This window comes from Triticum aestivum, chromosome 4A (assembly GCF_018294505.1).
Source record: "Triticum aestivum cultivar Chinese Spring chromosome 4A, IWGSC CS RefSeq v2.1, whole genome shotgun sequence".
Classification (NCBI taxonomy): domain Eukaryota; kingdom Viridiplantae; phylum Streptophyta; class Magnoliopsida; order Poales; family Poaceae; genus Triticum; species Triticum aestivum.
In genome coordinates this window covers 237,846,256-237,860,600 of record NC_057803.1, presented here as the reverse complement: position 1 = coordinate 237,860,600, position 14,345 = coordinate 237,846,256, and positions in this window count along the sequence as shown.

Below are 14,345 nucleotides of genomic sequence, written 5' to 3'. Positions count from 1 at the left end.
AGAAAAACATAACCTATAAGATGAACATTTTGCAGAGGCAAAGGCCAAACTTAAAAAAATACATTTTTTTTGAAAATTCCAGATAAAACTCAAATTTGAATTTAAAACTTTCGGCACTAATTTTTTTTGACATTTTGGAGTGTCATGTTAGCTCCTCTCATACTTTTGCTCAAGTATTTATCAGGGATATTTGAAGTGAAATTTTCAAATGCCAAGTTGAATCCAAATTCAAATAAAACTCAAATGCCTCTAAAAATTTCCAAATGCCACACAATTCAATAAAAATGCATAGACGCTTAGCTAATAATTGTAAAACATTCCAAATTGAAAATTTGGGATGTTATACACCCGCAGGAAGGTAATGCACGCACTTTCCTATTTGCTGTCTAGGGTAGCACCGATGGTGAAAGTACCATCAACACCATCCTCCCTTGCTGGCACTTTCTTTGTTGCAGGTGGAGCGGCCTTGGATCTCTTGTCAGCAAAGCTCTTGTGACACCTGGATAATTAATCTAAAGTAACCCTCTATTAATGATGCCACATCACCACTGTTACTGTTACTAAACTCACTTTTATTCAAATCATGTTTGAATTCAAAATTCGAAATCAAGTTAAATGGTAAAATATTTCAAACATTAAAACTAAAATGTTCCTAATATTGCAAAAATTCCCACGGCTATTATAAAAATAAACCCAACAATAATTGAGACTCCTAAAATGCCCTAGCTATTTTTGAATGTCCCAACATCACCCTTCCATCACTTTTAAATTCAAACCTAAAATTGGGTGCATTCAAATGAGGTTCAAACTTTTTTTGGCAGTGCCATTTAATGCAATTTGAGTTAGGTGGCAAGTTGCACTTTTTAGAAAATTCAATTAATGGCTCTACTTAATGCACAATAGTGTAGGAAGGAAAAAGGTAAACATAAAAGAAAAAATAGGAAACTGCAAAAGATCCACTGTTGCACTAGGCCAAAAGTGCACAGTGCACAATTGGCCCATCCCAACTGCCCTTCCTCCCGGTCGTGTGCTTCTCTGTTCATCGACCGCAGTGGCCGCCCGTACGCCGTCTGTGGCCGGATTGGCCACGGGGCGGCCATCCCGTGCCTCCCCACCATCTCCTCGCTTGGATAAGAACCACCCGACCCCTCGGCCAAACCCTAGCCTGTTTTCTTACTCCTCTCGCCGCTCCTCTCTTCCCCTTGTGGAGCCGAACCCACCGTCAACGCGTCCTCGCCGTGCAAGTGGCCACTAACCACCGTTCGTCGTCCGTTTGTGTCCGGTAGGGGCGCCCCCGTCTGCTTCGTCCTCCTCGTCCATTGGATCAACCCAGGACCGTTCGCATCGCCTCGTCCACGCGCCCTTGTATGCCCATAGGCCCCTGTTGCACCCCGCCCAAGTTGGCCCTCGGCTCGGCCACCGCCGGCTGTGCCTTGGCCGTGTACGCTGCGAGCCCCTGGCCGCCCTTGCGTCTGGCCACGGGCGCCAGCCGCCACGCCGGCCAAGGCCGCTCCTCGCTCGCACCGAGCCCGCCACCTGCCCTGTGCCTGCAGCAGCACTCTCGCGGCCGCCGCTGCCTGCTGGCGGAGCGCTGTGGCCGCCGGCACTCCTCCGTGCGCGCTCCTCTACAGCTCATCCCCACCCTATCTGACCGGTTAAGCCCCTGCCTAGTTGGGCCGGTCCTGCTTAATTGGGGACCTAAAGCCCCCATTAGCACTAAATAAAAATTCCACCTAACCCACCCACTAACACCGACATGTGGGGTCCTTCTTTTAATTAACCAGTTAAATAAGAAACAGACACTGACAGATGGACCTATGACCCCAGGTGTATTTTCCATCATATAAGTTTCTGATCTACAATTTTAGTCTCCGATTTACTTTCTTTGCAATCTTTTACTTTCCGTTCCATAAACCAAAAATACCGAAAACATTACTTTATTGTTTATCCATCTATATCAGATCTCACCTTGCAAATAACCGTGAAGGGATTGACAACCCCTTTGTCGCGTTGGGTGCAAGTTGGTGTTTGTTTGTGCATGTATTCACTGGCTTGCACATTGTCTCCTACTGGATTGATACCTTGGTTCTCAAAACTGAGGGAAATACTTACTCTACTTTGCTGCATCACCCTTTCCTCTTCAAGGGAAAAACCAACTCAAGCTCAAGAGGTAGCAGAGGGTCCTGGTGACCGCAACATTACTAATAGTGGGCGTGCACAGCAGGGGGAGCACGCCAGCACCGACCGTAGTCTTGGGGTGATCTCTGGAGTCGAAGGTGATGTCGGTCTCGGGCGCCGCCCGGCCTGGAGGAGCCCCCTGCCATGGCTGGGCAACCCTCACATGCCGGAAGAGCTGCTTGAAGTGGCGGATTAAGGCTGGCTCACGCGACCTGCCGAGAATGGCCGCAACAGCGTGCGGCGCCAGTGCCGTGAAGCATGCGATGAACAGATCGCATAGCTCACCAAAGACTCCGAGAGGTTAAGCATCCAGGAGCGCGGTACGCTCATGAGAGCCATGGGGAGTGAGTTTGCCATGGCCTCCTCGTCGCCATTCGCCGCCTCGATGCCCAGCTCGTACAAATGGAGGAACTCCGCCGGGTACCCCATGTCGTCGTACCTCAGGGGTAGCGTCGGCCTGAACTTCGACGACCACCGCACCTGCCGCAGGGCTGGGGAAAAGGCCCGGTGGCCCGCGATATCTCCGAATATGCTCGGCGGTCCGACGGGTGGGGTGGAGTCTGCCATGGGAACCACACAGCTCGGGCGGAGCGTAGCCGATGGAGAGGCAGAGCTTCGACACGCCCCTACCTGGCGCGCGAAATGTCAGATTCAGTGCCCCGCAGAACCAGGAATGGTTCAAACTCTAGGGTGTGTGTGAAGAACTCGACCTACCCAGCCTACCAGCCCGTCACTCCATGGCCTAGCTTGATGAACAAGGAAGAAGATGAACACGACAGTTTACCCAGGTTTGGGCCACCTTGCGGTGTAAAACCCAACTCCTGCTTTGTGGTGGATTGGCCTCACGAGCGGCTGAGGATGAACTAGTACATGGGATGAACAACCTCGCGAGGTCTACTCTGGTGAGGGTGGAAAGGATCCGATCTATGGTGGTGGCTAACCGATACTTATAGTGGCCTCAGTCCTCTTCCCCAAAACGTAGGCGAGAAAGGATCCCACAGTGGCCAATTTGAAAGGGGACACGTAGTACATCTTATCCTGACGAAAGGTGGTCTTCGCCTACAAAGCTTCTGGTCGTGACGCTGCAGTGGCTCGACGATGACATCCGTCCCGCCGTCCTGGTGGTCTTGGTCTTGTGTAGGATCGAAAGTATGTCTAGAGGGGGTGGGTGATTAGACTACTTGATCAAATAAAAATCTAGCCTTTTCCTAATTTTAAGTCTTGGCAGATTTTAACAACTTAGCATGAGTCAAGTAATTACCTACACATGCAATTATAAGAGTATAGCAGCGGAATGTAAAACAATTGCATATGAAGGTAAAGAGAGGATTTTGTGGAAGAAAACGCAATGTAGACACGGAGATTTTTGGCGTGGTTCCGATAGGTGGTGCTATCATACATCCACGTTGATGGAGACTTCAACCCATGAAGGGTAACAGTTGCGCGAGTCCACGGAGGGCCCTATCCACGAAGGGTCCATGAAGAAGCAACCTTGTCTATCCCACCATGGCCATCGCCCACGCAGGACTTGCCTCACTAGGGTAGATCTTCACGAAGTAGGAGATCTCCTTGACCGTACAAACTCCTTGGTTGAACTCCACAATCTTGACGGAGGCTCCCAAGTGACACCTAGCCAATCTAGGAGACACCACTCTCTAAAAGGTAATAGATGGTGTGTTGATGATGAACTCCTTGCTCTTGTGCTTCAAATGATAGTCTCCCCAACACTCAGCTCTCTCTCATAGGATTGGATTTGGTGGAAAGAGGGTTTGAGTGGAAAGCAACTTGGGAAAGGCTAGAGATCAAGATTTATGTGGTTGGAATGGAATATCTTGACCTCAACACAAGTGTAGGTGGTTCTCTCTCAGAAAATGTATGTTGGAAGTGTAGGCATGTTCTGATGGCTCTCTCCACGAATGAAGAGTGGGTGGAGGGGTATATATAGCCTCCACACAAAATCTAACTGTTACACACAAATCACCGAACTCGGTGGGACCGAATCATGAAACTCGGTCAGACCGATTTAGTTCAAAATGTGAACGTTAGGATTTTCGGTGGGACCAAAATGTCAACTCGGTGGGACCGATTCCATTAGGGTTAGGGCATAACGTAATCTCAGTGATACCGATTACACAAACTCGGTGGGACCGATTTTGGTAATAGGCAAACAGAGAGTTGGTTAGGCAAACTCGGTGGGACCGATTCGCTCATCTCGGTTAGACCGAAACGTTACGAAGGGGAAACAGAGAGTTTGCATTGCAATCTCGATGGGACCGATTGCTCATCTTGCTTGGACCGAAATGTTACGAAGGGAAACAGAGAGGTTGCTATCCCATCTCGGTGAGACCGAGATCCCTATCGGTGAGACCGAAATGACTAGGGTTTGTGGCAGTGCTATGTCAAGTGAACTCGGTGGCGCCGGGTAGGAAATTTCGGTGGGGCCGAGTTTGACTTTTGGTTTGGGACATATGTGGATATGAGAAAGTAGTTGAGGGTTTTGGAGCATATCACTAAGCATTTTGAGCAAGTAACTCATTAAGCAACACCTCATCCCCTTTTAATAGTATTGGCTTTTCCTACGGACTCAATGTGATCTTGGATCACTAAAAGTAAAATATAGAGTCTCGAGCTTGAGCCAACATGTGTTCTTAGTATTTTCAGGGGTCCACTTTCTAATCCATGCCATGCCAGACATTGAACTTTCTTGAAATATTTATCTTGAAATAGCATTAGCTCAATGGGCTATATGTTGTTAGGAATTGCCAAAACCACCCAGGGATAGTTGCACTTTCAATCTTCCCCTTTTTGGTAATTGATGACAACATATAGATCAAAGCTTCGACAGATGATTATAAGATTGAAAAACATCGTCGCTTTGAGTAGTATGTGACAAGCAAGAGCTCCCCCTAAATTTGTGCATTATTTAAAATTTGCTTTTGAATGCAAATGCACAATCGATTAGGATCATGGGTTACTCTTCCATGTCACATACATCTTGGTGGAGCGCTCAAAATGATAGAAATTAAAAGCATGCACTCATCACCAAGCAAGTGAATGGTCATATATGAATATAAAAGATAGTATCATGTAAACAAGCATTAAGGTATCAAATGATCATTCACATGATCACACAAGTATATCACATAAGGACATAAAGTATCTTACACAATAAAAAGTTCAACCAAAGGCAAAGACGCAAAATACTCTCTCGAAGCCTATGATCTATACATATTTCTCCCCTTTGGCAACAAGTTACCAAAAAGTTGAAATATGCATAGTGCTATGCATCTCTCAGGCTTGGTCTTCGGGAGATGGTGTAGAGAGAACTCCAAGGATGAAGGCATCTGTTGATGTAGTTGGAGCTGGTGGAGTGGCTGTTGGAGGTGGCACGGGAGCTATAGCTACTGGTGCTGATGTTGTAGCTCTAGAATCTGTCACTGGCACGGCAACAGACCTCTGACTCCTTGGCACTCCCTGAAATGCATCTGTGGTTGTCTTGCCTCTCTTCTCTTCCTCTTCCTCCCGAAGTTGCTCAACTGCTGTGTGAATCTCAGTTACCTTTAGATCAAGATCATAAAATTGGGTCTCTATGATCCTTTCCAAGCTCTCCTGGTTTTGAGTCAAGGTGGCCAAGCCCTTCTCAATCCTCAGTGTAGACTGGATCAGATATGCAAGTTTATCTTGCTTGCTCTTCAGGAAAACTTGAGATGCCTCTTCAACACTTGGCATCTTTGCAGCTTTCTCAGCCTTTGCTTTGGCTTTCTTCTCCTGTGCTTGAACTGATGATGGTTCCTCCTCATTCATCATAAGAGTATTATCTTCAAAATCATGATACAGGGGTAGATGCTCCTTATCCAACAGATATGTTCCTGTGCCCATTTTGGAGTTGATGAGCTCCTGAATGTGTGGAGCATACCCATAGCTTCTCTTCTGGTCAGCAGCAGTCCTCTTGATTGTATCTACAATCAGACTCATGACCTTGAACTTTCGAGGGACATCAAAAAGCTATAGCAGGTTGATAGAGTGCCCTTTGATCGTCTAGTGATCTCCTGACTTGGGTAGCAGAGTGTGCCTTAGGATCCAGTTGATAGTAGGCAGACCAGACAACAAGAAATGTACAGATCCAAGTTTGTGACTCTCTAAAGCTTTATCTGGGATCTCCTTGTACATGTTAGCCATAGTGTTGTGGTCCTTCTTCTTCTTGGCATACACATCCAAGTCATCTTCATGTTCGTCTGGGGCATTTATCAATTTTACCCATTCTTCAACAGTGGATTGGTACCTAGTACCTTCTGACATCCATATGATCTTCTCATCTGGGTAAAAGTGAGCAGTGGAGTAAAAATGCATGATCAGCTCATCATTCCATTTTGTGAGCTTCTGTCCAACAAACTCATCTACTCCACATGCTTTGAAGCTGCCATAAACTCCTGGAAAGTGATCTTCATTCTCCCAGATGTATTCCCAATCAACCCATCTCATGTCACAGACTATGGGATTCTTGTCAAGTAAAATAGTTTCATAAAAGTCTTGTTGTTCCTTTGTATGAAACCGGTAGTCAAGTGCAGTCCTCCTCCTCACAACATAAGGATCAGACTTTCTCCACAATCTCAGACCTGAATCTTTCCCGATGTGCATGTTCTCAGCGACTGGATGAGGATCATTGTGGTCTAGAATCTCGGGCTTCAATTTTCTCAAAATAAGAGACTCATCATCTTCTTCTTCAGCTTGAGGCACTGGGGCCTTGTTATTTTCTTCAGCAGGTATACTTCTGGTGTTCCTCTTGGGCTTACTGGGCTTCTAAGCTAGAGCTTTGGGAGCTGTCTTGGGCTTTGATGGAGCAACCCCTGACTTTATAGCATCTCCCATAAGCTTCTGAGCTTTGGGTGCTGGTACAACATCCTCTTCCTCTTCCTCTTCTTCAGAGGGATCTCTCATCATGGAGGGCTTGCCAATGACTCTGGTAATGGTCTTGTTGACCCTCTCCTTCCTTTTCTTGCCTTCTCCACCTTCTTTGGGTTCAAGAGTGAACTCCATTGTCTCTTGAGTAGAGGCGCTGGCCTTAGGCATAGGAAGTCTCTTTGCTGGAGCCTTCTTATTCATTCCTGGCTTAACTGTAGCAGCTGTGTCATACTCCTTTTTCAGCACCTTCTTCTTGGAGCTTACTTCCTCTTCAGTGGCAACATAATTGAGGGAGTCCTGGATTAGGGGGTCTCTGGACAGCCGGACTATCTCCATTGGCCGGACTGGGAGACTATGAAGATACAAGATTGAAGACTTCGTCTCGTGTCCGGATGGGACTCTACTTGGCATGGAAGGCAAGCTAGGCAATACGGATATGGATATCTCCTCCTTTGTAACCGACCTTGTGTAACCCTAACCCTCTCCGGTGTCTATATAAACCGAAGGGTTTTAGTCCGTAGGACAACAACAATAACATACAATCATACCATAGGCTAGCTTCTAGGGTTTAGCCTCTCTGATCTCATGGTAGATCTACTCTTGTACTACCCATATTATCAATAGCAATCAAGCAGGACGTAGGGTTTTACCTCCATCAAGAGGGCCCGAACCTGGGTAAAACATCTTGTCCCCTGCCTCCTGTTACCATCCGGCCTAGACGCACAGTTCGGGACCCCCTACCCGAGATCCGCCGGTTTTGACACCGACATTGGTGCTTTCATTGAGAGTTCCTCTGTGTTGTCGCCGTTAGGCTTGATGGCTCCTACTATCATTGATAGCGATGCGGTCCAAGGTGAGACTTTTCTCCCCGGACAGATCTTCGTATTCGGTGGCTTTGCACTGCGGGCTAATTCGCTTGGCCATCTGGAGCAGATTGAAAGCTACGCCCCTGGCCATCAGGTCAGATTTGGAAGTTTGAACTACACGGCCGACATCCGCGGAGACTTGATCTTCAATGGATTCGAGCCACAGCTGGGCACGCCGCACTGTCACGATGGGTATGACCTAGCTCTGCCGCCGAACAGTACCCCAGAGGCTGCGCCTGCATCAGCTCTGACCCTTAGCTCGGAGCCGACTGCGCCAGTCGAGGACGGGTGGTTAGACACCGCCTTAGGGGCTGCAGTCTCAACGGCGATTGAGCCGAACACCAGCCTAACCCTCTGCGCAGCCCGTGACTCCAAGGTACCGGACTCTTTTCCGGACTCCGAACCATCCGCGCCCCTGCCAATCGAATCTGATTGGGCGCCGATCATGGAATTCACCGCCGCGGATATCTTCCAGCACTCGCCCTTCGGCGACATTCTGAATTCACTAAGGTCTCTCTCTCTCTCTCTCTCTCTCTCTGTCAGGAGAGCCCTGGCCGGATTATGGCCAACAAGATTGGGATGCGGACGACGAAGAAATTCGACACCCACCCACCACCCACTTAATAGCCACTGTCGATGACTCAACCGACATGCTCGACTTCGACTCCGAATACATCGACGATATGGACGACGATGCGGGAGGCGAAGAGGAACCACCGCCCACAGGGCGCTGGACATCCACCTCATCATATGCCGTATACATAGTGGACACACCAAAAAAAGACGATGACGAGGAACAGAAGGACGCTTGTTCCCTCGAGAAGCAGTCAAAGCGGCGACACAAGTGCCGCCCCAAATCCCGCCTCGGCAGAAATAACGATCATACAGACCCAACGTTGGAGTAGGGCGAACCACCGCCGGACCACGGCAATACGGAGAATCAAACCGGACAAACCAATTCTGTCAAAGATGATAGTCCGGATGACATAACGCCGGACAAGCAGCCGGAGCAGCAGAATGCCCGCCAAAGGCTTGTTGCCACCGCGAGGAGTCTGAAAAAGCAGAATTCGATGAGGAGGCCTCAGACCCCCCACAACCAAAAATTAAAATAGCCATCGGGCCGGATAGACGACCTCATGGCCAACATAAAGCGGCAAGCAACGCCGCACATAAGCCAATACGCGGTCTACGCAAGGGCTCGCATCAAAAGGTGGGCGAAACAAGATCCATCTATGGACCACGCAAGCGTGCTCCAGCATACGATGCAACACAACGAACATCTGAACAATGCGGTACACCCAGATATCGGGGTGCCGCACACCCCCTATGTTTCACCGATGAGGTGCTGGACCATGAATTTCCAGAGGGATTCAAACCCGTAAACATAGAGGCATACGATGGAACAACAGACCCTGGGGTCTGGATTGAGGACTATATCCTCCATATCCACATGGCTCGGGGAGATGATCTCCACGCCATTAAGTATTTACCCCTCAAACTCAAAGGGCCAGCTCGGCACTGGCTTAAGAGCCTCCCCGAAAGCTCCGTTGGAAGTTGGGAAGAGCTCGAAGACGCCTTTCGGGCAAATTTTCAAGGGACTTATGTCCGACCTCTGGACGCAGATGATTTGAGTCATATAACTCAACAGCCCAGAGAGTCAACCCGAAAGCTTTGGAACATGTTTCTTACTAAAAAGAACCAAATTGTCAACTGTCCGGATGCCGAAGCCTTGGCAGCTTTTAAGCATAGCGTCCGTGATGAATGGCTTGCCAGACACCTCGGCCAAAAAAAGCTGAGAACAACGGCAGCATTAACAAGCCTCATGACCCGCTTTTGCGCGGGCGAGGATAGCTGGCTAGCCAGATGCAGCACCAGCGATGCTAGTACATCCGAAGTTAGAGATGGAAATGGGAAATCACGGCGCAATAGCAATAACAAACGCCGGAATAAATAAGACAGCACGAAGAACACGGCAGTAAACGCCGGATTCAAAAGCTCTCGGCCAGGTCAGCAAAAGCCACCCTCTAAAGGCGCCAGAGACGAACTGTCCAGCCTAAACAAAATTCTGGACCAAATATGTCAGATCCATAGCACCCCTGGTAAACCCGCTAATCATACCCACAGAGAATGTTGGGTCTTCAAGCAGTCTGACAAGCTCAACGCCGTACACAAGGGGGAGGATACACCAAGCGAAGACGAGGATGAGCCTCTCAAGCAAGACACTGGGGAACAAAAATTTCCACCGGAAGTCAAAACAGTAAACGTGTTACACGTGATCAAGGGAAGAAACAAAACGGCACTCCCAGGAAAATATGCCCAAGGGCCTATCACCGCGGAGTCCTGCCACTGGTCGTCTCAACCGATCACTTTCGACCATCGTGATTACTCTGCAAGTATCCGGCGTGCACGATGGGCTGCCCCGGTATTAGACCCAATAATTGACGGATACCACTTCACACGAGTCCTGATGGACGGTGGTAGCAGTCTAAACCTGATATACCAGGATACAATCCGCGAAATGGGGATAGACCCAACGAAAATTTGCCATAGCAATACTACCTTTAAAGGAGTAACTCCAGGCCAAGGGGCTCATTGCACGGGCTCCCTACTACTAAAGGTTATATTCGGCTTCCCCGATAACTTCCGTAGCAAACATTTAACCTTCCACATCGCTCCGTTCCAAAATGGCTATCAAGCACTACTCGGACGCAAAGCTTTCACTCGCTTTAATGCAATACCGCACTATGCTTCCCTCACACTCAAGATGCCTGGCCCAAGTGGCATCATTACAGTGAACGGAAGCATTAAGCGATCTTTGCGCGCCGAAGAGAGTGCGGCTGCCTTGGCAGCCGCACACTAAAACCGGCCTCACCAACTAAAGCACTTAACAGGTCGTCAAGACCTCGGACACGGTTAGACGAGTCCGGCGTAGCTATATGTAATTCATACCGGATCAATGGTCACACCCCTATTACAAATACAAGGGGCTTAACGCGCGCAGACAAGTGGCAATTTTTACTCATCTTGAATTGTAACACCCTCGATGTGGCTATATCTCCCACGTGTCGAAGCACGACTTAGAGGCATAACCGCATTGAAAGCAATGTCGCAAGTGAGGTAATCTTCACACAACCCATGTAATACATAAGGGACGGAGATACATAGTTGGCTTACAATCGCCACTTCACACAATACATGAATAAAGCATTACATCATCCAATTACAATCAAGGTCCGACTACAGAACCAAAATGAAAGAAGACTACCCCAAATGCTACACAGATCCCCGATTGACCCCAACAGGGCTCCACTACTAATCAACTAGAACAAAACAACACAAAGGATAAGATCTTCATCGAGCTCCTCCTTGAGCTTGGTTGCGTCCTCTGCACGGTTCAATGACACCTGCAAGCTGGTTTTGGAAGTAACTGTGAGTCACGGGGACTCAGCAATCTCACACCCTCGCGATCAAAACTATTTAAGCTTATAGGTTGGGTAAAAGGTATGAGGTGGAGCTGCAGCAAGCGACTAGCATATTTGGTGGCTAAACATACGCAAAAGAGATCGTGAAGAGAAGGCAAAAGCACGGTCGAACAACTTTGATCAAGAAGTGATCCTAGAACAACCTACGTCAAGCATTACTCCAACACCGTGTTCACTTCCCGGACCCCGCCGAGAAGAGACCATCACGGTAACACACGCGGTTGATGTTTTTTTACTTAAGGTCAACTTCAGGTTTTCTACAACCGGACATTAACAAATTCCCATCTGCCCATAACCGCGGGCACGACTTTCAAAGATCAAATCCCTGCAGGGGTGTCCCAACTTAGCCCATCACAAGCTCTCACGGTCAATGAAGGATATTCCTTCTCCCAAGACAATCCGATCAGGCTCGGCATCCAGGTTACAAGACATCCTCGACAATGGTAAAACAAGTCCAGCAACACCGCCCGAATGTGGAGACAAATCCCGATAGGAGCTGCACATATCTTGTTCTCAAGGCACACTCAGATAGGTCAAGCTACAAGTAAAACCAACCCTCGAGTTGCCCTGAGGTGGCCCCGCAGGCTGCCCAGTTCGGACCAACACTCAGAGGAGCACTGGCCCAGGGGGGGGGGTTAAAATAAAGATGACTCTTGGGCAGGTCAACCCAAGGGAAAGAAAAGGCTAGGTGGCGAATGGTAAAACCAATGTTGGGCATTGCTGGAGGAGTTTTGTTCAAGGCGAACTGTCAAGGGGTTCCCATTATAACCCAACCGCGTAAGGAACGCAAAATCCTGGAACATAACACCGATATGACGGAAACTAGGGCGACAAGAGTGTAACAAAACACCAGGCATAAGGCCGAGCCTTCCACCCTTTACCAAGTATATAGATGCATTAATTAAATAAGAGATATTGTGATATTCCCACACATAAACATGTTCCAACAAGGAACAACATATCCATGTTTCAACAGGGAACAAACTTCATCTTCACCTGCAATTAACAACGCTATAAGAGGGGCTGAGCAAAGCAGTAACATAGACAAACAATGGTTTGCTAGGACAAGGTGGGTTAGAGGCTTGGTTTAACAACATGGGAGGCATGATAAGCAAGTGGTAGGTATCGCAACATAGGCATAGCAAAAGAGCGAGCAACTAGCAAGCAAAGATAGAAGTGACTTCGAGGGTATGGTCTTCTTGCCTGAAATCCCGCAAGGAAGAAGAACGAGTCCATGAAGAAGACAAACAGACGTAGTCGAATGGGTCCTCACAGACGCGACGTTACCGGAGCCAACCCGAAGAAGCATACCGGAAAGAAGCACACAACATAGCAAACAACCAACACATGAACATGGTATGATATGCGGGATGCGGTATGTGATGCATATGCATGATTTGGAAATGAATGATTGAACCTGGCCTCAACATGGAAATCCAAGAGTGCCACTAGAAAGGTGAGGTGATTTCGGTTCAAATCTATATAAAGATCACCGGAATCGGATGCACGGTTTGGAAATGGCAAGCAAAACAAATATGGCACCGGTCTGCGATAATCAGCAAGTGACCAACTAAATGCAACAAGATAAATATGCTATAGCACTCAAACATGGCAAAAAAAATACAAGGCAGGGATCCACTCATGATGCTTGACAAAATATGAACACTGAGCTACGGCTAATTCATCCATTAATAGGTCCAAACAAACATGACCAAAGTGCAAATGATAACAGGTTTCAGACTTAGTGAGATTAACACAAGTCTGGAATTTATCATCAGGAAGCAATATTTAGAGCATGATAACTACATGCTATAGGAACTTAACATGACAAAGCAAGGCATGGCATGAAGCTACTCAAATCACTTAACAAAAGTCCCTTAGTGACCTTGAGCCGAAAGGGATCAGATAATACAATTGCAAGCATGTGAACATGGCAAAAACATAAACAGATCTCAGACTTAGTGAAAAACTGGAGCATGCAAATCAGTTAACGAGTAGGCATGTTTACGAGCTCGATGCACTCACTATAGAGCATGGCATGACAAAGTAAGCATACACCCAACAAGAAGGCATGGCATAGAAGCTAGGCATGGCAAGAACAACAACATAGCATGCACTGATCAATAGCAACAACCTCGGCAAAATCGCTAAACATGTTAACAATCTGCCAGGAACATTTTACAGCAAAAGTAGAGCTCGATTGACTCAAGCTAGGTTGCTCCATAAATGCAAACAAAGACATGGATGGATAGAGCACCACAATGTTAACAAAACATCCTTATTGATCATCCTCAAAAGAGGCACGGATCACAAGGAAACAACATGAACATATGGCATATCAACAAAATCAGGACAAGGACTTAGTGAAATTCTGTCCCTGTAATCAGCATTACCGATTACGCTACTTTGCAAGCTTGTGCTAGTCACCACAAAGATCACAAAAATACATGGCAAGCACCTCTGTAAAGATGGCATGGCATATAACAAAACACATGTAGAGCTCAGGGTCATAGCATGCACACATTAAACATGGCAAAAATGACAAAATGCCATTTGCTGAAACAGATCGGACAAATTCCTCACATAGCCCTCTTCCAACGACATTTCAGGCAACAAGATGAGCTCAAATGGAAATGATGCAATGAGATGAAATGATGTACTCGTCGAGACGAACATTTTGATATGCTACACGCACGAATCGGAGCTATGATGACAGAGTTATGATGCGTTGAAAAATGCAAAAATATTAGGGTTACGGGGAAAAAGTCAACCGAGGGGGAGTTCCAGATCTGAGATCCAGGGCACGCGGATCGAGACGGCGACGGATCTCGCCGGAACAGTGGCTGCCGGCGCGTTGAGTTCGCCGGAGAAGAGGGACCGACGAGGGGGAGGTGCGCAGGCGACGGGGAGGCCGGAC